This window comes from Salvelinus alpinus, chromosome 3 (genome assembly GCF_045679555.1).
Source record: "Salvelinus alpinus chromosome 3, SLU_Salpinus.1, whole genome shotgun sequence".
In the NCBI taxonomy this organism is placed as follows: Eukaryota; Metazoa; Chordata; class Actinopteri; order Salmoniformes; family Salmonidae; genus Salvelinus; species Salvelinus alpinus.
In genome coordinates this window covers 95,726,243-95,749,609 of record NC_092088.1, presented here as the reverse complement: position 1 = coordinate 95,749,609, position 23,367 = coordinate 95,726,243, and positions in this window count along the sequence as shown.

Here is a 23,367-nt window from a genome sequence, read left to right as displayed (position 1 = left end):
CACGAGAACAACATTAATAACCACGCTTTGAGGCTATACCATGTTTGTTTATAATTACGTTGTTTACAAAGAGTGGAGTACAACAAGCTTGTATTTTGGGTTCCGATGAGTTACGACAGTTGAACTAAGCTCATGGGGCATTTATGAGTTATATTCTGCAAGAATCTATCATTCATTTAAAAAAAGTCCCAAAATGTAGGTAGCAATCGCAGATTGGCCTCTTTAAATCACTGCGTCATGAGATGTAACAATCCTATTGTTGCTTGTAGTTAAGATGACATTACAGGGGATCTCATATCAATGGTATATGGTACATTGTGAAAGCAAAAATGTCCACATTTCCATTGTCTCTGGGCATTTCCACGGTAACAAAACGATGCTGAGAAAATGTATGAGAAACAGAAACCAACGATTGTAAAGTTAAACAAGCCGTACAACTGCAAGCACAAGGACTACTTTTAACAGAGCAGATGCAAGTTCTGGTAACAGAATGACGACACAAACGGCACAAACCGCCATTCTGTTACCAAACTTTCTATCTGCACTGTTCTTCAAGTAAATGTGTATTTTTTTGTGACATATTTAGTGGACATTGTTGAAAGTTGTCCTTGCGCGTAGAGTTGTATGGATTGTTTAACTTTGCAGTCATTGGTTTTGGTTTGGCATACATTTTAAAGTGAAAACATCTGAGTCTCAACATCACTCTGTTATCGTGGATTTGCCCCTCTGTATAATGGATCAACAAAGATGGTCATGTAATGCATTATCAGCGTGTCCTCTTTCCAGTCCACAAAGGGTTAACTTCATTCATATTTTTTTCAAATTCCTTCCTTCCTTCCATCCTCCTCTCTCCACTCCTCTCTTCCCCCTATCTCCACTCCTCTCTTCCACTGTCTTTTAGGTTAATCAGGTGTAATTTAAAACCGAAATGCCTGACAGTACATTTCTGTGACGGAAGAAGGCTATTGCTTGTATTTCTGCATGGCTGTTTGGATCAAAGACTGGTTATCTCTGCTATCGAGCTGTTTTAACCTCTGTCTAGTCTGATTACAGACAAAGGGAACTGAATTTCCCTGTTAATCAGCACTAATGTTCAGGGACAGCTATAGACTATACACACTTTAACAAGTTTAAATGCAAAGCCAAGTAGAAAAGTAATATTAAAGGAATGAATGAGACACCACATCACCTGGAAGTTTAAAGAGATATAGCCTGGCTTCATAACGCTGTTGAGATGTTCCCACAGTTTAAAGAGATATAGCCTGGCTAGATGGAGATGTTCCCACAGTTTAAAGAGATATAGCCTGGCTAGATGGAGATGTTCCCTAGATGGAGATGTTCCCAGAAAGTGGACACAGAACTCGCTGAATGTATTCATCTCACATGTAACAAGCAAGACCAACATCATTTATCCCTGTATGACCAACATCATTTATCCCTGTATTTTTATTTTTTACCTTTATTTAACTAGGCAAGTCAGTTAAGAACAAATTCTTATTTTCAATGACGGCCTAGGAACAGTGGGTTAACTGCCTGTTCAGGGGCAGAACGACAGATTTGTACCTTGTCAGCTCGGGGATTTGAACTTGCAACCTTTCGGTTACTAGTCCAACGCTCTAACCACTAGGCTACCCTGCCGCCCCAATGACCAACATCATTTATCCCTGTGTGACCAACATCATTTATCCCTGTGTGACCAACATCATTTAGCCCTGTATGACCAACATCATTTATCCCTGTATGACCAACATCATTTATCCCTGTATGACCAACATAATTTATCCCTGTGTGACCAACATCATTTATCCCTGTATGACCAACATCATTTATCCCTGTATGACCAACATCATTTATCCCTGTATGACCAACATAATTTATCCCTGTGTGACCAACATCATTTATCCCTGTGTGACCAACATCATTTATCCCTGTATGATCAACATCATTTATCCCTGTATGACCAACATCATTTATCCCTGTGTGACCAACATCATTTATCCCTGTATGACCAACATCATTTATCCCTGTATGACCAACATCATTTATCCCTGTATGACCAACATCATTTATCCCTGTATGACCAACATCCTTTATCCCTGTATGACCAACATCATTTATCCCTGTATGATCAACATCATTTATCCCTGTATGACCAACATCATTTAGCCCTGTATGACCAACATCATTTATCCCTGTAAGACCAACATCATTTATCCCTGTATGACCAACATCATTTATCCCTGTATGACCAACATCATTTATCCCTGTGTGACCAACATCATTTATCCCTGTATGACCAACATCATTTATCCCTGTATGACCAACATCATTTATCCCTGTAAGACCAACATCATTTATCCCTGTATGACCAACATCATTTATCCCTGTATGACCAACATCATTTATCCCTGTATGACCAACATCATTTATCCCTGTGTGACCAACATCATTTATCCCTGTATGACCAACATCATTTATCCCTGTATGACCAACATCATTTATCCCTGTGTGACCAACATCATTTATCCCTGTAAGACCAACATCATTTATCCCTGTGTGACCAACATCATTTATCCCTGTATGACCAACATCATTTATCCCTGTATGACCAACATCATTTATCCCTGTATGACCAACATCATTTATCCCTGTATGACCAACATCATTTATCCCTGTATGACCAACATCCTTTATCCCTGTATGACCAACATCATTTATCCCTGTATGACCAACATCATTTAGCCCTGTATGTATTTATCTGAATGTGTAATCTCTTACTGTCTTACACTTCATTCAATATGACTTTAACAGAGTATTTACAAGAGCTTTTATATTATTACCTTGATACCTTATAACATAGCTGCTGTTTGTATAGGATGTATCCAGGCTAATTGCGTGCAGTATGTTGCTGTGTGTGTGTGTGTGTGTGTGTGTGTGTGTGTGTGTGTGTGTGTGTGTGTGTGTGTGTGTGTGCGTGCGTGCGTGCGTGCGTGCGTGCGTGCGTGCGTGCGTGCGTGAGCGTGCGTGCGTGCGTGCGTGCGTGTGTGCGTGCGTGCGTGCGTGCGTGCGTGCGTGAGTGTGTGTGCGTGTGTGCGTGCGTGCGTGCGTGCGTGCGTGCGTGCGTGAGCGTGTGTGCGTGAGTGTGTGTGTGTTGGGGTGATGTCTGATGTGGGGGGTTTTCTGGTAGATGTGACAGTTTAAAGGTTGAGACCCAACAGCTGTGTTTATGAATTCCCCAGTGCACCTGCTAAGGTTAGGCTGCAGAGCAAGTGTTAGTGGACTCACTCACTCTCTGTCTCAGGGATTAACCAACAAGGCCTACGCCCCAAATTGCACCATACTTCCTATGTAGTAGGGAGTAGTGTGCCACTTTGGGACTCAGACAAGTCTATGTATAGGGCACTGTGAGACTGACGCCAGAGAGAGAGTGTAACTACGGACGTGTATAGTTAGGGAAGCATGTCATCACCTTCCCCATTGGTGTCTGTGTAGGTTCATAAGATATTCATTGTTGTAGTTAGCGTGTAGATTCAGGGCTAATCTCTGTTTTGTTGCATTTATGTAAATAGGCCTATGTGTGCATAACAGGAGGAGATGTCAGTACTGGAATGATGCTATTTTGTGGCATGATAAAGTCTTTATGTGCTCTTATGTTAATGTCTAAATCTAGCCTAAGAGACTGTTGCTGTTTAATCGTTTAAATGGAAAATCCTCAATGCTCAATTTCAAAAGAAGACACAAACACAAAATTAAGATTGAGACAAACCATTTGACAGACCCATTTAAATTAAGGCAGGTTCACAGATAGACATTTAAGTTTTCTCTAGTTTGCTAGTTCTTGATTACAATGTTGACATTTTCCTCTGAATTAACCTGATTAATGTAATTGAATGTAAAAGCCCATGCCTCAGCGTTTCACATGATCACAGGAGATGGATTAGGAAAGAAGGGTTTCAAATTGAATATAGCTCTCTCAGCTCCGCCTGTTAATGTGCCGTTTACCACTGCTTGAGTCACTGACCGCCGCTATTTAGTCAAACTAATGATGATGCACAGTCCGTTCCTATCCCTAGATAATTAAAAGAAAAGCCTCTCCACACACCTCTAATTCAGCATTAACTTTTTGATAGAATTGACAGACTCGCTTGCATCCCCCCCCCAAAAAACAGGTCTTATCAATTTGGCCCTCTCTAAATCACTTGTGGCGTTGTTTGCGAGGAAATTACTATTTTGAAATCTATTCTCTGTCACTCATTATCGATTACTCAAAACCTGGAACTACTGCGAACATTCCGTAGCTTCCATAGAATGCTGTGAATTTCCTGTCAGGTGAGCGTTTATAGCACTTGGCCTCAGCATCTATTCAAATAACGTTGCTTAGCAAGACAGTATTGGAATTTAATTTGACGTTTAGCTGAGACACAAGCAGTTGCTAATATCAAAAGTTTTCTGATATGTCGATGTGTAAACACTCCAGTTAAAACTCCATAAAAATGTGATTTTGGTCAATACACTTTATTTGGCAGTTTAGGCTGCCCGTGAGGTTGATAAATACTGTATCTATCATTACATACTATTTAATTCTATTTAATTAACTATTGAATTAAAAATATTCTGAATATAGAATCTGTTGCCTCGAAACAGACTTTCATGTGTTGTCTTTGGTTTTTAAAATGTCCTCCGCTTCACTCCTAGCAAAAAGGGTTCCAAAGGGCTTCTTCGGCTGGATAACCCTTTTTGGTTGGGTAACCTTTATTTAACTAGGTAAGTCAGTTAAGAAAAAAATCTTATTTAAAATGACGGCCTACAGGAAGAACCCTTTTTGATTCCAGTTAGAACTCTTTTAGGTTCCATGTAGAACCCTCTGTGGAAAGAGTTCTACATAGAACTCAAAAGGGTTCTACCTGGACCCAAAAAGGGTTCTTCAAAGGGTTCTCCTATGGGGACAGCCGAAAAACCATTATTGGTTCTAGATAGCATCTTTTTTTCTCAGAGTGTGGTGCCTTCTAAAACACCCTAACCTGTTACTAAACACCAGAGCCATATATGCCCTAAACTGTTACTAAACACATCACATTTGCTCAGTGTGCAGTGTGACTGTCCCCACTCACCGCTCTCTCCCAGACAGGCTGTTACACACACCCAGACAGAGGCTTGGTTGGTAGAATAAGTAAATGAATAAATAGGCTGATGTTGAATTTTCCCCTCACTTGCCTCCACTGACACAAATAGGATCTACAGTAATTTATAATGCTGTTAGAGAAACGAAGTGGCTGGGTTCTCTCTCTCGCTCTCTCTCTCTCTCTCTCTCTTTCCTCTCTTGCTCTCTCTCCTCTCTCCCTTGCTCATTCTATTCTCTGTCTTTAGCTCTCTCTTTTCTCTGTCTGTCTCTCTCTCTCTCTCTCTCTCTCTCTCTCTCTCTCTCTCTCTCTCTCTCTCTCTCTCTCTCTCTCTCTCTCTCTCTCTCTCTCTCTCTCTCTCTCTCTATCCCCCCTCTCTCTCTCGCCCCCCTCTCGCTCTCTTTAACCAAGGTGTCTGTCACCTTGTGTGCAGGAGGGCCTGTGAGAGCCAGAGAGTGGGACCGGGGGAAGGAAGGCACTGACACCCTGCTTTACTATTCCACACACGGCCCAAAGGCTAAGTGACATCAAGACTCATTATTGTGATCACATGCCACATTTGTAACTGGTTAGTGAGCAAATTGTGATAAAATAGGCTGATGCCCCTTCTGAGCCCATCTCTCTTACACACGCTGGACTTCTCCTCTCCTAATGGTGGACCCGGTGTGTGAGTTTTTATCTAAATATCCATGGACACAATTACCTTATCCACTGATACTCACAGATGCTGGGTTATGCAGAGACTGGAGACAACAGAAATAGGTGGATGTTTGTGTATCAACATTTGGAGACCAGAACTAAATGACTAGGAAATGTAACTGTACGACATACTGGTCATTTTCAGTCCTATGGTAATATTGATCCTTAATGTGTTTTATGGTGGTGCAGTATTTATCCAAAGGAATAACAGGGGATTCTCAGAGAATCTACAGCGACTTGGAACACATTTAGGATAATGAATAGTAACCTACTTACACCATGAGACCAAAGGGGAAATCAGGTGATGCTCTGACATCACCTTTCACATAGTCTACAGGTTGTCCCAAATGGCACCCTATTCCCTTTATAGTGCACTACTTTTGACAGGCCCTGGTCAAAAGTAGTGCTCTAAATAGGGAATAGGGGGCCAGTATTTAGGAAAACATGATTTCATTTTGGGTTGGTATTTCATGCAACTATAGATCTAGGATCCTAACTCACCTGACTCAAGCCAGACACCGTACACACAACAGGCAATTCTTAGCATATGCTGAAATAATGAGGATAGGGGAAGAGAAGTAGAAAAAAAAACATCTCTCTATGCTTGCTTGCCCGCATAAACCTCCAATTGGCGAAATGAAAATCTGTCTTAAACAAAGAGAGGAGAGACCCCATGGAGTCTGGGGCTACAGTTTCTGTCACATAACTATTCCTTGGAGGCTTCATATGACAAAAGGCAGAAAGTTTCTTTGTCCCCTCTCTTCTTGTCACGTTACACCCCTCATACCCGTAGTCTACCCCCCCCCCCCCCCCCCCCACCCCCCTCTCCTGTTGTCTGGCTGTCGGTTCTGTCATCCCGTAGCCTGGCACCTGCTCTCACGTTCCTAATTAGGATCCTTTAATTAATTATATACGGCAGAGCATCTCCTTATCTCTGGGCTGGTCTCTCTCCCCCCTCCCTCTACTGTAGTTCTATCTAGTCTTTATCTTGGCCATTAAATATTTGTATGTTTTTATTTGATGGCTCCATATCTGAATATGTCCAGGGCACCAAACTGAACACGTGTACCAAGTTTCATGTTCTTATTTCTATCTCCTTACCTACTGTATGAACGTCTATCTGGGGCTGTATGGACATCTATCTGGGACTGTATGAACATCTATCAGGGACTGTATGAACATCTATCTGGGGCTGTATGAGCATCTATCTGGGGCTGTATGAACATCTATCTGGGGCTGTATGAACATCTATCAGGGACTGTATGAACATCTATCTGGGGCTGTATGAGCATCTATCTGGGGCTGTATGAACATCTATCTGGGGCTGTATGAACATCTATCTGGGGCTGTATGAACATCTATCTGGGGCTGTATGAACATCTATCTGGGACTGTATGAACATCTATCTGGGGCTGTATGGACATCTATCTGGGGCTGTATGAACATCTATCTGGGGCTGTATGGACATCTATCTGGGGCTGTATGGACATCTATCTGGGACTGTATGAACATCTATCAGGGACTGTATGAACATCTATCTGGGGCTGTATGAGCATCTATCTGGGGCTGTATGAACATCTATCTGGGGCTGTATGAACATCTATCTGGGGCTGTATGGACATCTATCTGGGGCTGTATGAACATCTATCTGGGACTGTATGAACATCTATCTGGGGCTGTATGGACATCTATCTGGGACTGTATGAACATCTATCTGGGGCTGTATGGACATCTATCTGGGGCTGTATGAACATCTATCTGGGACTGTATGAACATCTATCTGGGGCTGTATGGACATCTATCTGGGGCTGTATGGACATCTATCTGGGGCTGTATGAACATCTATCTGGGGCTGTATGAACATCTATCTGGGGCTGTATGGACATCTATCTGAGGCTGTATGAACGTCTATCTGGGGCTGTATGAACATCTATCTGGGGCTGTATGGACATCTATCTGGGGCTGTATGGACATCTATCTGGGGCTGTATGAACGTCTATCTGGGGCTGTATGAACATCTATCTGGGGCTGTATGGACATCTATCTGGGGCTGTATGAACGTCTATCTGGGACTGTATGAACATCTATCTGGGGCTGTATGAACATCTATCTGGGGCTGTATGGACATCTATCTGGGGCTGTATGAACGTCTATCTGGGACTGTATGAACATCTATCTGGGGCTGTATGAACATCTATCTGGGGCTGTATGAACGTCTATCTGGGGCTGTATGAACATCTATCTGGGGCTGTATGAACGTCTATCTGGGGCTGTATGAACATCTATCTGGGGCTGTATGAACATCTATCTGGGGCTGTATGAACGTCTATCTGGGGCTGTATGAACATCTATCTGGGGCTGTATGGACATCTATCTGGGGCTGTATGAACGTCTATCTGGGACTGTATGAACATCTATCTGGGGCTGTATGGACATCTATCTGGGGCTGTATGGACATCTATCTGGGGCTGTATGAACGTCTATCTGGGGCTGTATGAACATCTATCTGGGGCTGTATGAACATCTATCTGGGGCTGTATGGACATCTATATGTGGCTGTATGGACATCTATCTGGGGCTGTATGAACATCTATCTGGGGCTGTATGGACATCTATCTGGGGCTGTATGGACATCTATCTGGGGCTGTATGGACATCTACAGTGGGGAGAACAAGTATTTGATACACTGACAATTTTGCAGGTTTTCCTACTTACAAAGCATGTAGAGGTCTGTAATTTTTATCATAGGTACACTTCAACTGTGAGAGAAGGAATCTAAAACAAAAATCCAGAAAATCACATTGTATGATTTTTAAGTAATTAATTTGCATTTTATTGCATGACATAAGTATTTGATACATCAGAAAAGCAGAACTGAATATTTGGTACAGAAACCTTAGTTTGCAATTACAGAGATCATATGTTTCCTGTAGTTCTTGACCAGGTTTGCACACACTGCAGCAGGGATTTTGGCCCACTCCTCCATACAGACCTTCTCCAGATCCTTCAGGTTTCGGGGCTGTCGCTGGGCAATACGGACTTTCGGCTCCCTCCAAAGATTTTCTATTGGGTTCAGGTCTGGAGACTGGCTAGGCCACTCCAGGACCTTGAGATGCTTCTTACGGAGCCACTCCTTAGTTGCCCTGGCTGTGTGTTTCGGGTCGTTGTCATGCTGGAAGACCCAGCCACGACCCATCTTCAATGCTCTTACTGAGGGAAGGAGGTTGTTGGTCAAGATCTCGCGATACATGGCCCCATCCATCCTCCCCTCAATACGGTGCAGTCGTCCTGTCCCCTTTGCAGAAAAGCATCCCCAAAGAATGATGTTTCCACCTCCATGGTTCACGGTTGGGATGGTGTTCTTGGGGTTGTACTCATCCTTCTATTCCTCCAAACACGGCGAGTGGAGTTTAGAGCAAAAAGCTCTATTTTTGTCTCATCAGACCACATGACCTTCTCCCATTCCTCCTCTGGATCATCCAGATGGTCATTGGCAAACTTCAGACGGGCCTGGACATGCGCTGGCTTGAGCAGGGGGACCTTGCGTGCGCTGCAGGATTTTAATCCATGACGGCGTAGTGTGTTACTAATGGTTTTCTTTGAGACTGTGGTCCCAGCTCTCTTCAGGTCATTGACCAGGTCCTGCCGTGTAGTTCTGGGCTGATCCCTCACATTCCTCATGATCATTGATGCCCCACGAGGTGAGATCTTGCATGGAGCCCCAGACCGAGGGTGATTGACCGTCATCTTGAACTTCTTCCATTTTCTAATAATTGTGCCAACAGTTGTTGCCTTCTCACCAAGCTGCTTGGCTATTGTCCTGTAGCCCATCCCAGCCTTGTACAGGTCTACAATTTATCCCTGATGTCCTTACACAGCTCTCTGGTCTTGGCCATTGTGGAGAGGTTGGAGTCTGTTTGATTGAGTGTGTGGACAGGTGTCTTTTATACAGGTAACGAGTTCAAACAGGTGCAGTTAATACAGGTAATGAGTGGAGAACAGGAGGGCTTCTTAAAGAAAAACTAACAGGTCTGTGAGAGCCGGAATTCTTACTGGTTGGTAGGTGATCAAATACTTATGTCATGCAATAAAATGCAAATTAATTACTTAAAAATCATACAATGTGATTTTCTGGATTTTTGTTTTAGATTCCGTCTCTCACAGTTGAAGTGTACCTATGATAAAAATGACAGACCTCTACATGCTTTGTAAGTAGGAAAACCTGCAAAATCGGCAGTGTATCAAATACTTGTTCTCCCCACTGTATCTGGGGCTGTATGGACATCTATCTGGGGCTGTATGAACATCTATCTGGGGCTGTATGAACATCTATCTGGGGCTGTATGGACATCTATCTGGGGCTGTATGAACGTCTATCTGGGGCTGTATGAACATCTATCTGGGGCTGTATGGACATCTATCTGGGGCTGTATGGACATCTATCTGGGGCTGTATGAACGTCTATCTGGGGCTGTATGAACATCTATCTGGGGCTGTATGGACATCTATCTGGGGCTGTATGAACGTCTATCTGGGACTGTATGAACATCTATCTGGGGCTGTATGAACATCTATCTGGGGCTGTATGGACATCTATCTGGGGCTGTATGAACGTCTATCTGGGACTGTATGAACATCTATCTGGGGCTGTATGAACATCTATCTGGGGCTGTATGAACGTCTATCTGGGGCTGTATGAACATCTATCTGGGGCTGTATGAACGTCTATCTGGGGCTGTATGAACATCTATCTGGGGCTGTATGAACATCTATCTGGGGCTGTATGAACGTCTATCTGGGGCTGTATGAACATCTATCTGGGGCTGTATGGACATCTATCTGGGGCTGTATGAACGTCTATCTGGGACTGTATGAACATCTATCTGGGGCTGTATGGACATCTATCTGGGGCTGTATGGACATCTATCTGGGGCTGTATGAACGTCTATCTGGGGCTGTATGAACATCTATCTGGGGCTGTATGAACATCTATCTGGGGCTGTATGGACATCTATATGTGGCTGTATGGACATCTATCTGGGGCTGTATGAACATCTATCTGGGGCTGTATGGACATCTATCTGGGGCTGTATGAACATCTATCTGGGGCTGGATGGACATCTATCTGGGGCTGTATGAACGTCTATCTGGGGCTGTATGGACATCTATATGGAGCTGTATGAACATCTATCTGGGGCTGGATGAACAGCAGCAACTCAGAATAGGAGTGCTGATCTAGGATCAGGTCTCCACTCTCCATGTCATCATATTCATTATGATCTGAAAGGCAAAACTGTACCAGGTCACCACTCCTACTCGGAGATACTTTATGCATTCAGGTCCAGGTCTTGCTGCCATTAAATATTGTGGTAACGACGTTTTTGGGGGTGTTTTGTGTTTTACAGTAGTGATTAGCCTCAAGGTGGGTTGTGTTTTACAGTGGTGATTAGCCTCAAGGTGGGTTTGTGTTTTACAGTAGTGATTAGCCTCAAGGTGGTTGGTGTTTTACAGTAGTGATTAGCCTCAAGGTGGGTTGTGTTTTACAGTAGTGATTAGCCTCAAGGTGGGTTGTGTTTTACAGTAGTGATTAGCCTCAAGGTGGGTTGTGTTTTACAGTGGTGATTAGCCTCAAGGTGGGTTTGTGTTTTACAGTAGTGATTAGCCTCAAGGTGGTTGGTGTTTTACAGTAGTGATTAGCCTCAAGGTGGGTTGTGTTTTACAGTAGTGATTAGCCTCAAGGTAGGTTGTGTTTTACAGTAGTGATTAGCCTCAAGGTGGGTTGTGTTTCATAGTAGTGATTAGCCTCAAGGTGGGTTGTGTTTTACAGTAGTGATTAGCCTCAAGGTGGTTTGTGTTTCACAGTAGTGACTAGCCTCAAGGTGGGTTGTGTTTTACAGTAGTGATTAGCCTCAAGGTGGGTTGTGTTTTACAGTAGTGATTAGCCTCAAGGTGGGTTGTGTTTTACAGTAGTGATTAGCCTCAAGATAGTTTGTGTTTTACAGTAGTGATTAGCCTCAAGGTGGGTTGTGTTTTACAGTAGTGATTAGCCTCAAGGTGGGTTGTGTTTTACAGTAGAGATTAGCCTCAACATGGGTTTTGTTTTGCAGTAGAGATTAGCCTCAACATGGGTTGTGTTTTGCAGTAGAGATTAGCCTCAAGGTGGGTTGTGTTTTACAGTAGTGATTAGCCTCAAGGTGGGTTGTGTTTTACAGTAGTGATTAGCCTCAAGGTGGGTTGTGTTTTACAGTAGTGATTAGCCTCAAGGTGGGTTGTGTTTTACAGTAGTGATTAGCCTCAAGGTGGGTTGTGTTTTACAGTAGTGATTAGCCTCAAGGTGGGTTGTGTTTTACAGTAGAGATTAGCCTCAAGGTGGGTTGTGTTTTACAGTAGAGATTAGCCTCAAGGTGGGTTGTGTTTTACAGTAGTGATTAGCCTCAAGGTGGGTTGTGTTTTACAGTAGAGATTAGCCTCAAGGTGGGTTGTGTTTTACAGTAGTGATTAGCCTCAAGGTGGGTTGTGTTTTACAGTAGAGATTAGCCTCAAGGTGGGTTGTGTTTTACAGTAGAGATTAGCCTCAAGGTGGGTTGTGTTTTACAGTAGTGATTAACCTCAAGGTGGGTTGTGTTTTACAGTAGAGATTAGCCTCAAGGTGGGTTGTGTTTTACAGTAGAGATTAACCTCAAGGTGGGTTGTGTTTTACAGTAGAGATTAGCCTCAACATGGGTTGTGTTTTACAGTAGTGATTAGCCTCAAGGTGGGTTGTGTTTTACAGTAGTGATTAGCCTCAACATGGGTTTTGTTTTACAGTAGTGATTAGCCTCAAGGTGGGTTGTGTTTTACAGTAGAGATTAGCCTCAAGGTGGGTTGTGTTTTACAGTAGTGATTAGCCTCAAGGTGGGTTGTGTTTTACAGTAGAGATTAGCCTCAAGGTGGGTTGTGTTTTACAGTAGAGATTAGCCTCAAGGTGGGTTGTGTTTTACAGTAGAGATTAGCCTCTACATGGGTTGTGTTTTACAGTAGTGATTAGCCTCAACATGGGTTTTGTTTTACAGTAGTGATTAGCCTCAAGGTGGGTTGTGTTTTACAGTAGTGATTAGCCTCAAGGTGGGTTGTGTTTTACAGTAGAGATTAGCCTCAACATGGGTTGTGTTTTACAGTAGTGATTAGCCTCAAGGTGGGTTGTGTTTTACAGTAGTGATTAGCCTCAACGTGGGTTTTGTTTTAAAGTAGAGATTAGCCTCAAGGTGGGTTGTGTTTTACAGTAGTGATTAGCCTCAAGGTGGGTTGTGTTTTACAGTAGTGATTAGCCTCAAGGTGGGTTGTGTTTTACAGTAGTGATTAGCCTCAAGGTGGGTTGTGTTTTACAGTAGAGATTAGCCTCAACATGGGTTGTGTTTTACAGTAGTGATTAGCCTCAAGGTGGGTTGTGTTTTACAGTAGTGATTAGCCTCAACGTGGGTTTTGTTTTAAAGTAGAGATTAGCCTCAAGGTGGGTTGTGTTTTACAGTAGTGATTAGCCTCAAGGTGGGTTGTGTTTTACAGTAGTGATTAGCCTCAAGGTGGGTTGTGTTTTACAGTAGTGATTAGCCTCAAGGTGGGTTGTGTTTTACAGTAGAGATTAGCCTCAAGGTGGGTTGTGTTTTACAGTAGAGATTAGCCTCAAGGTGGGTTGTGTTTTACAGTAGTGATTAGCCTCAAGGTGGGTTGTGTTTTACAGTAGAGATTAGCCTCAAGGTGGGTTGTGTTTTACAGTAGTGATTAGCCCCAAGGTGGGTTGTGTTTTACAGTAGAGATTAGCCTCAAGGTGGGTTGTGTTTTACAGTAGAGATTAGCCTCAAGGTGGGTTGTGTTTTACAGTAGAGATTAGCCTCAAGGTGGGTTGTGTTTTACAGTAGAGATTAGCCTCAAGGTGGGTTGTGTTTTACAGTAGTGATTAACCTCAAGGTGGGTTGTGTTTTACAGTAGAGATTAGCCTCAAGGTGGGTTGTGTTTTACAGTAGAGATTAACCACAAGGTGGGTTGTGTTTTACAGTAGAGATTAGCCTCAACATGGGTTGTGTTTTACAGTAGTGATTAGCCTCAAGGTGGGTTGTGTTTTACAGTAGTGATTAGCCTCAACATGGGTTTTGTTTTACAGTAGTGATTAGCCTCAAGGTGGGTTGTGTTTTACAGTAGAGATTAGCCTCAAGGTGGGTTGTGTTTTACAGTAGTGATTAGCCTCAAGGTGGGTTGTGTTTTACAGTAGAGATTAGCCTCAAGGTGGGTTGTGTTTTACAGTAGAGATTAGCCTCAAGGTGGGTTGTGTTTTACAGTAGAGATTAGCCTCTACATGGGTTGTGTTTTACAGTAGTGATTAGCCTCAACATGGGTTTTGTTTTACAGTAGTGATTAGCCTCAAGGTGGGTTGTGTTTTACAGTAGTGATTAGCCTCAAGGTGGGTTGTGTTTTCCAGTAGAGATTAGCCTCAACATGGGTTGTGTTTTACAGTAGTGATTAGCCTCAAGGTGGGTTGTGTTTTACAGTAGTGATTAGCCTCAACGTGGGTTTTGTTTTAAAGTAGAGATTAGCCTCAAGGTGGGTTGTGTTTTACAGTAGTGATTAGCCTCAAGGTGGGTTGTGTTTTACAGTAGTGATTAGCCTCAAGGTGGGTTGTGTTTTACAGTAGTGATTAGCCTCAAGGTGGGTTGTGTTTTACAGTAGAGATTATCCTCAACATGGGTTGTGTTTTACAGTAGTGATTAGCCTCAAGGTGGGTTGTGTTTTACAGTAGTGATTAGCCTCAACGTGGGTTTTGTTTTAAAGTAGAGATTAGCCTCAAGGTGGGTTGTGTTTTACAGTAGTGATTAGCCTCAAGGTGGGTTGTGTTTTACAGTAGTGATTAGCCTCAAGGTGGGTTGTGTTTTACAGTAGTGATTAGCCTCAAGGTGGGTTGTGTTTTACAGTAGAGATTAGCCTCAACATGGGTTGTGTTTTACAGTAGTGATTAGCCTCAAGGTGGGTTGTGTTTTACAGTATTGATTAGCCTCAACGTGGGTTTTGTTTTAAAGTAGAGATTAGCCTCAAGGTGGGTTGTGTTTTACAGTAGTGATTAGCCTCAAGGTGGGTTGTGTTTTACAGTAGTGATTAGCCTCAAGGTGGGTTGTGTTTTACAGTAGTGATTAGCCTCAAGGTGGGTTGTGTTTTACAGTAGTGATTAGCCTCAAGGTGGGTTGTGTTTTACAGTAGAGATTAGCCTCAAGGTGGGTTGTGTTTTACAGTAGAGATTAGCCTCAAGGTGGGTTGTGTTTTACAGTAGTGATTAGCATCAAGTTGGGTTGTGTTTTACAGTAGTGATTAGCCTCAACATGGGTTTTGTTTTACAGTAGAGATTAGCCTCAAGGTGGGTTGTGTTTTACAGTAGAGATTAGCCTCAACATGGGTTGTGTTTTACAGTAGTGATTAGCCTCAAGGTGGGTTGTGTTTTACAGTAGTGATTAGCCTCAACGTGGGTTTTGTTTTACAGTAGAGATTAGCCTCAAGGTGGGTTGTGTTTTACAGTAGAGATTAGCCTCTACATGGGTTGTGTTTTACAGTAGTGATTAGCCTCAACATGGGTTTTGTTTTACAGTAGTGATTAGCCTCAAGGTGGGTTGTGTTTTACAGTAGTGATTAGCCTCAAGGTGGGTTGTGTTTTACAGTAGAGATTAGCCTCAACATGGGTTGTGTTTTACAGTAGTGATTAGCCTCAAGGTGGGTTGTGTTTTACAGTAGTGATTAGCCTCAACGTGGGTTTTGTTTTAAAGTAGAGATTAGCCTCAAGGTGGGTTGTGTTTTACAGTAGTGATTAGCCTCAAGGTGGGTTGTGTTTTACAGTAGTGATTAGCCTCAAGGTGGGTTGTGTTTTACAGTAGTGATTAGCCTCAAGGTGGGTTGTGTTTTACAGTAGTGATTAGCCTCAACGTGGGTTTTGTTTTAAAGTAGAGATTAGCCTCAAGGTGGGTTGTGTTTTACAGTAGTGATTAGCCTCAAGGTGGGTTGTGTTTTACAGTAGTGATTAGCCTCAAGGTGGGTTGTGTTTTACAGTAGTGATTAGCCTCAAGGTGGGTTGTGTTTTACAGTAGAGATTAGCCTCAAGGTGGGTTGTGTTTTACAGTAGAGATTAGCCTCAAGGTGGGTTGTGTTTTACAGTAGTGATTAGCCTCAAGGTGGGTTGTGTTTTACAGTAGAGATTAGCCTCAAGGTGGGTTGTGTTTTACAGTAGTGATTAGCCCCAAGGTGGGTTGTGTTTTACAGTAGAGATTAGCCTCAAGGTGGGTTGTGTTTTACAGTAGAGATTAGCCTCAAGGTGGGTTGTGTTTTACAGTAGAGATTAGCCTCAAGGTGGGTTGTGTTTTACAGTAGAGATTAGCCTCAAGGTGGGTTGTGTTTTACAGTAGAGATTATCCTCAAGGTGGGTTGTGTTTTACAGTAGTGATTAACCTCAAGGTGGGTTGTGTTTTACAGTAGAGATTAGCCTCAAGGTGGGTTGTGTTTTACAGTAGAGATTAACCTCAAGGTGGGTTGTGTTTTACAGTAGAGATTAGCCTCAACATGGGTTGTGTTTTACAGTAGTGATTAGCCTCAAGGTGGGTTGTGTTTTACAGTAGTGATTAGCCTCAACATGGGTTTTGTTTTACAGTAGTGATTAGCCTCAAGGTGGGTTGTGTTTTACAGTAGAGATTAGCCTCAAGGTGGGTTGTGTTTTACAGTAGTGATTAGCCTCAAGGTGGGTTGTGTTTTACAGTAGAGATTAGCCTCAAGGTGGGTTGTGTTTTACAGTAGAGATTAGCCTCAAGGTGGGTTGTGTTTTACAGTAGAGATTAGCCTCTACATGGGTTGTGTTTTACAGTAGTGATTAGCCTCAACATGGGTTTTGTTTTACAGTAGTGATTAGCCTCAAGGTGGGTTGTGTTTTACAGTAGTGATTAGCCTCAAGGTGGGTTGTGTTTTACAGTAGAGATTAGCCTCAACATGGGTTGTGTTTTACAGTAGTGATTAGCCTCAAGGTGGGTTGTGTTTTACAGTAGTGATTAGCCTCAACGTGGGTTTTGTTTTAAAGTAGAGATTAGCCTCAAGGTGGGTTGTGTTTTACAGTAGTGATTAGCCTCAAGGTGGGTTGTGTTTTACAGTAGTGATTAGCCTCAAGGTGGGTTGTGTTTTACAGTAGTGATTAGCCTCAAGGTGGGTTGTGTTTTACAGTAGAGATTAGCCTCAACATGGGTTGTGTTTTACAGTAGTGATTAGCCTCAAGGTGGGTTGTGTTTTACAGTAGTGATTAGCCTCAACGTGGGTTTTGTTTTAAAGTAGAGATTAGCCTCAAGGTGGGTTGTGTTTTACAGTAGTGATTAGCCTCAAGGTGGGTTGTGTTTTACAGTAGTGATTAGCCTCAAGGTGGGTTGTGTTTTACAGTAGTGATTAGCCTCAAGGTGGGTTGTGTTTTACAGTAGAGATTAGCCTCAACATGGGTTGTGTTTTACAGTAGTGATTAGCCTCAAGGTGGGTTGTGTTTTACAGTAGTGATTAGCCTCAACGTGGGTTTTGTTTTAAAGTAGAGATTAGCCTCAAGGTGGGTTGTGTTTTACAGTAGTGATTAGCCTCAAGGTGGGTTGTGTTTTACAGTAGTGATTAGCCTCAAGGTGGGTTGTGTTTTACAGTAGTGATTAGCCTCAAGGTGGGTTGTGTTTTACAGTAGTGATTAGCCTCAAGGTGGGTTGTGTTTTACAGTAGAGATTAGCCTCAAGGTGGGTTGTGTTTTACAGTAGAGATTAGCCTCAAGGTGGGTTGTGTTTTACAGTAGTGATTAGCATCAAGTTGGGTTGTGTTTTACAGTAGTGATTAGCCTCAACATGGGTTTTGTTTTACAGTAGAGATTAGCCTCAAGGTGGGTTGTGTTTTACAGTAGAGATTAGCCTCAACATGGGTTGTGTTTTACAGTAGTGATTAGCCTCAAGGTGGGTTGTGTTTTACAGTAGTGATTAGCCTCAACGTGGGTTTTGTTTTACAGTAGAGATTAGCCTCAAGGTGGGTTGTGTTTTACAGTAGAGATTAGCCTCAAGGTGGGTTGTGTTTTACAGTAGTGATTAGCCTCAAGGTGGGTTGTGTTTTACAGTAGTGATTAGCCTCAAGGTGGGTTGTGCTTTACAGTAGTGATTAGCATCAAGGTGGGTTGTGTTTTACAGTAGTGATTAGCCTCAACATGGGTTGTGTTTTGCAGTAGTGATTAGCCTCAACATGGGTTGTGTTTTACAGTAGTGATTAGCCTCAACATGGGTTTTGTTTTTACAGTAGAGATTAGCCTCAAGTTGTTGATCTTGGTAAAGGAATACGTACCTGTCAGCCATCACCATCAGAAACCGCCTCACAACTGCTACTACTCGGCTTACACTAGGGTGTGTCCCAAATGGAACACTACTCCCTATATAGTGCATTACTTTTGACCAGGGCAGATAGGGCTCTGGTTTAAAGTAGTGCACTATATAGTGAATAGGGTGCCATTTGGTACGCAATATGAGACGTGCCTGGTTGAAGAAAAGCTCCTATAAAATATTTATTCACTGATCAGCACACAATAGAGGAAAGATTAAAGTTTTGGCTGACTTGTGGACTGTCCTGTCCTCTCAGATCAAGGTTTTGTCCTGGCTGACTAGTGGACTGTCCTGTCCTCTCAGATCAAGGTTTTTGTCCAGGCTGACTTGTGGACTGTCCTGTCCTCTCAGATCAAGGTTTTGTCCTGGCTGACTAGTGGACTGTCCTGTCCTCTCATAAATGATCCTGCTAACAGTGTTGCAGGAGTCCTCCATATGAGCATCACAATGACTGTCCTGTCCTCTCATAAATGATCCTGCTAACAGTGTTGCAGGAGTCCACCATATGAGCATCACAATGACTGTCCTGTCCTCTCATAAATGATCCTGCTAACAGTGTTGCAGGAGTCCACCATATGAGCATCACAATGACTGTCCTGTCCTCTCATAAATGATCCTGCTAACAGTGTTGCAGGAGTCCTCCATATGAGCATCACAATGACTGTCCTGTCCTCTCATAAATGATCCTGCTAACAGTGTTGCAGGAGTCCACCATATGAGCATCACAATGACTGTCCTGTCCTCTCATAAATGATCCTGCTAACAGTGTTGCAGGAGTCCACCATATGAGCATCACAATGACTGTCCTGTCCTCTCATAAATGATCCTGCTAACAGTGTTGCAGGAGTCCACCATATGAGCATCACAATGACTGTCCTGTCCTCTCATAAATGATCCTGCTAACAGTGTTGCAGGAGTCCACCATATGAGCATCACAATGACTGTCCTGTCCTCTCATAAATGATCCTGCTAACAGTGTTGCAGGAGTCCACCATATGAGCATCACAATGACTGTCCTGTCCTCTCATAAATGATCCTGCTAACAGTGTTGCAGGAGTCCACCATATGAGCATCACAATGACTGTCCTGTCCTCTCATAAATGATCCTGCTAACAGTGTTGCAGGAGTCCACCATATGAGCATCACAATGACTGTCCTGTCCTCTCATAAATGATCCTGCTAACAGTGTTGCAGGAGTCCACCATATGAGCATCACAATGACTGTCCTGTCCTCTCATAAATGATCCTGCTAACAGTGTTGCAGGAGTCCACCATATGAGCATCACAATGACTGTCCTGTCCTCTCATAAATGATCCTGCTAACAGTGTTGCAGGAGTCCACCATATGAGCATCACAATGACTGTCCTGTCCTCTCATAAATGATCCTGCTAACAGTGTTGCAGGAGTCCACCATATGAGCATCACAATGACTGCACTGTAATCTACAGGACAAGATACGTTTCAGATTATTTAGAATACAACAGAATACAACAGAATACAACAGAATACAACAGAACACAATGGAATATAACGGAACACAACAGAACACAGTGGAATATAACAGAACACAATGGAACACAACAGAACACAATGGAATATAACAGAATACAACAGAACACAATGGAATATAACAGAATACAACAGAACACAACAGAATATAACAGAATACAACAGAACACAATGGAATATAACAGAATACAACAGAACACAACAGAACACAATGGAATATAACAGAACACAATGGAATATAACAGAACATGAAAATAACAGAATAGAACAGAATAGAACAGAATAGAACAGTATAGAACAGAACAGAACAGAATAGCATAGAATAGAATAGAATAGAACAGAATAGAATAGAACAGTATAGAACAGAATAGAACAGAATAGAATAGAACAGAACAAAATAGAACAGAACAGAATAGAACAGAATAGAATAGAATAGAACAGTATAGAACAGAATAGAACAGAACAGAATAGAACAGAATAGAATAGAATAGAACAGTATAGAACAGAATATAACAGAATAGAATAGAATAGAACAGAACAGAACAGAATAGAACAGAATTTAATAGAATAGAACAGTATAGAACAGAACAGAATAGAATAGAACAGAATAGAATAGAACAGAATAGAAAAGAACACAAAAGAATATAACAAAACAATAGAACAGAATAGAACAGAACAGAATAGAACAAAAAAGAATAGAATAGAACAGAATAAAATTGAACAGAATAGAACAGAATAGAATAGAAGAGAACAGAACAGAATAATACATAATAAAATAGAATAGAATAGAACATAATATAATATAATATAATATAATAGAACAAAATAGAACAGAAAAGAATAGAACAGAATAGAACAGAATATAATTGAACAGAATAGAACAGAATAGAACAGAATAGAATAGAGAAACTTTATTTTTCCCAGACGGAACTTCAATAGTTTTGTTGGCTCCTGTCATTCCTTCCACGGTTTTCTCAGCAAATGTTTAGATAAATCTGCTAAATTATTATCTCAATTACGATATATATATATTATGTATTTCCGGGGAGTTGCTTTAGACAACACATATGCATATATTAAGCCTATAAAAGAGTATATTTATGGATATATTGTCTGTGGATTTTTACCCTATACCCCTCAGGGGAACAAGATCCAAATGTTTGTGCAGACAAACCCCCTAGCCTTACCGTCATCGGCCCATCTCTGCATCTCTGCATACACGCCGTCCAAATTAAATCGACTGTACAACTCAGCTGGAGCCTAACCAACCTCGTTCAGATAGCAAACTGTACTGTATTCCCTGTTCTCAGGAAAAATGTCTATATTTCAATAGGTGTGTGGATTTCCTTCTATTAACCTTTGGTGCGGTGTTAAAGGATGTGTTTACGGAGGAACGGGAAATGACAAGAAGTGGAGTTGACAGGCCTGGAGTGAGACAGTTAAATGGCCCCTGGCTGCTCTGGATAATTAATAAATAAAGCACCAGGGGAGTCCTGTCATGGCTTTCTGTATGACAGGGGCTGTCTCCAGCGCGCTAAAGCATTAAATGACCAATTCCTGTCAGGCTAACTTCCACCAAGCTCCCTCGGCTACCCCCCTCTTTCTCTACCCTCTCTCTCTACCCTCTCTCTCTACCACCTCTCTCTACCCCCCTGTCTCTCTACGCCCCTCTCTCTACCCCTCTCTCTCTACTCTCTCTCACTCCCCTCTCTCTACCTCCTCTCTCTCACTCCTTATATCTACCCCCTCTCTCTACCACCCTCTTCTCTACCCTCTCTCTCTACCCTCTCTCTCTACCACCTCTCTCTACCCCCCTGTCTCTCTACCCTCCCTCTCTCTCTACCCTCTCTCCCTACCCCCCCTCTCCTCTCTCTACCCCCTCTCCCTAAACCCTCTCTCTCTACCCCCCTGTCTCTCTACGCCCCTCTCTCTACCCCCTCTCTCTCTACCCTCCCTCTCTCTCTACCCTCTCTCCCTACCCCCCCTCTCCTCTCTCTACCCCCTCTCCCTAAACCCTCTCTCTCTACCCCCCTATCTCTCACTCCTCTCCCTCATTCTTCTCTCTCTCTCTACCCCCTCTCTCCCACCCCCTACTCTCTCTTCCTATGCTCTCCCCATCGCTCTTTCATCCAGAGAGCTACTTTGCTCTCTTTGCACTGAGTTTTTCAGCGACTGATGGCTCTAGTTCATTTCTGCTGAATTAATTGGTCCCTGAATGAATTCTGTTGACAGGGCAATTCATCATGTGTTTGGCCTGACAGTGACTGGGTGTTGGGAGAGGAGAGCGAGCGAGTGGTGGTGGTGGGGTGGGGGCGGGGGGGTAGGAGGAACTAGGGGTTAGGGCTGGTGGAGACTGGAGGAAAGGGCTGGTGGAGACAGAGGAGAGGAGGATGGGGCTGGGGGGGTTTCTGCGTTTTCTCTATCTCCTCTTTAACTTTCCCTGATCTCCGTTCAGTTTTCAGTGCAGCTTTAACAGGAAGAGGGAAGTCTAGCTGTGTCAAACTGTGAGAGGTTTGAGTTTTTTTTGATGGAGTGAATATTCCTGGGTTCCCTGGGTGGGTTGCAAACAAACAACAAACAAACAGATCCTACTGATTAACGAAAGCTACTGTCTGTCTGTCTGTCTGTCTGTCTGTCTGTCTGTCTGTCTGTCTGTCTGTCTGTCTGTCTGTCTGTCTGTCTGTCTGTCTGTCTGTCTGTCTGTCTGTCTGTCTGTCTGTCTGTCTGTCTGTCTGTCTGTCTGTCTGTCTGTCTGTCTGTCTGTCTGTCTGCCTCTATCTGGAGGCCCTACTGTTGATTGGCCAGTCAGGTAGCAAAACCCTTAGGACCCAAACTGAACCTTATTCACTATGATGCAGTACATTTGACCAGGGCCCATAGTAGTGCACAGTGTAGGTAATAAGGTGCTATTTGAGACAAAACCTTATCCTCTCCATACAGACCCCTGGTCTCCCAGCCACATCACCTTATCCTCTCTATACAGACCCCTGGTCTCCCAGCCACATCACCTTATCCTCTCTATACAGACCCCTGGTCTCCCAGCCACATCACCTTATCCTCTCTATACAGACCCCTGGTCTCCCAGCCACATCACCTTATCCTCTCCATACAGACCCCTGGTCTCTCAGCCACATCACCTTATCCTCTCTATACAGACCCCTGGTCTCCCAGCCACATCACATTATCCTCTCTATACAGACCCCTGGTCTCCCAGCCACATCACATTATCCTCTCTATACAGACCCCTGTTCTCCCAGCCACATCACATTATCCTCTCTATACAGACCCCTGGTCTCCCAGCCACATCACCTTATCCTCTCTATACAGACCCCAGGTCTCCCAGCCACATCACCTTATCCTCTCTATACAGACCCCTGGTCTCCCAGCCACATCACCTTATCCTCTCTATACAGACCCCTGGTCTCCCAGCCACATCACCTTATCCTCTCTATACAGACCCCTGGTCTCCCAGCCACATCACCTTATCCTCTCCATACAGACCCCTGGTCTCCCAGCCACATCACCTTATCCTCTCTATACAGACCCCTGGTCTCCCAGCCAACCCTCTGGTCGTATAGTTCAGTACGTGATGGTTCCTGACACATTCACTCCACCGAGGCTCTCTGCATTCAGCTTTAATTGAATCATGTATCAC